We start from the raw sequence: 1,281 nt of genomic DNA, 5'->3' as shown, positions 1-1,281 counted from the left end.
AGTGAAGCCCAGGCTTGATGACCCAGCAAGTCGGATAAGGATTCCTGGTTGGGGGGCGGGGAAGGGGGAGGATGTCCAGGTAGGTGGGGGCTGGGGGCTGGGTAAAAGGGAGCTGTGTCAAGGAGTTCAAGAAGGAAGAGAATGAATGCTTTGAAGCTGACCGTGCCAGGGACTGCACAGTACCGCTCGCTGCGATGGAACAAGAAGACAACTGTATTAGCCCCAGAAAAATGGTTTTGGAAAAAACCCCAAACATTCCGTATGATAAAATACGGATTCTGATAAGAGAACATTTTTAAGGGTGTCAATATTTTACAATCTTGTAGTTTTTATTTTATAGTTTTCCTTTCGTTTTCAGGAACATTTTACTATGATAAACATTAAATTATGAATATTTAAAAACAGAAAGCGAGTGGAGTTCGTTTTATCCCCATTTTAAAAATCTTATTTGTTTTTCAATAGTTTTATTGGCACATAATACATATATAATTCAATAGTTCAGTCATTTCAGGAAGAGTTGTGCAATGCACTGTCTTTCGATTGAGGTTTCTCTCTGTTTTACTTTGTTATTGTTGTTAGTTTTTGTTGTCATTTTTTTTCTTGATATGTGTTTCTTTTTTTTTAAATCATTCTATTGGGGGCTCATACAACTCTTACCACAATCCATACATCCATCCATTGTGTCAAGCACATGTGTACATTTGTTGCCATCATCATTCTCAAAACATTTGCTTTCTGCTTGAGCCCTTGGTATCAGCTCCTCATTTTCCCCCTCCCTCCCTCCCCCATCCCTCACATAAATAATTTATAAATTACTATTCTTTTGTCATATCTTACACTGTCTGACGTCTCCCTTCACCCACTTTTCTGTTGTCCATCCCTCAGGGAGGAAATTATATGTAGATCCTTGTAATTGGTCCCACTTTCCACCCCACCTTCCTGGTATCCCTAATCTCACTCCCCGCCTCTGTCCTGAAGGGATCATCTATCCTGGATTCCCTGTGTTTCCAGTTCCTATCTATTTCAGTGTACATCCTCTGGTCTAGCCAGATTTGTAAGGTAGAATTGGGATCATGATAGTCGGTGGGGAGGGAGGGGCAGGAAGCATTTAGGAACTAGAGGAAAGTTGTATGTTTCATTGTTGCTACACTGTAACTGGCTCATCTCCTCTCCAGGACCCTTCTGTAAGGAGATGTCCTTTTGCCTACAGATGGGCTTTGGGGCCCCACTCTGCACTTCCCCTCTTTAACAATGATATGATTTTTTGTTCTTTGATGCCTG

This window comes from Echinops telfairi, unplaced genomic scaffold (genome assembly GCF_000313985.2).
Source record: "Echinops telfairi isolate 266 unplaced genomic scaffold, ASM31398v2 ScPeMD7_2010;HRSCAF=2546, whole genome shotgun sequence".
Taxonomy (NCBI): Eukaryota; Metazoa; Chordata; class Mammalia; order Afrosoricida; family Tenrecidae; genus Echinops; species Echinops telfairi.
Note: the sequence above shows the minus strand (reverse complement) of the source record.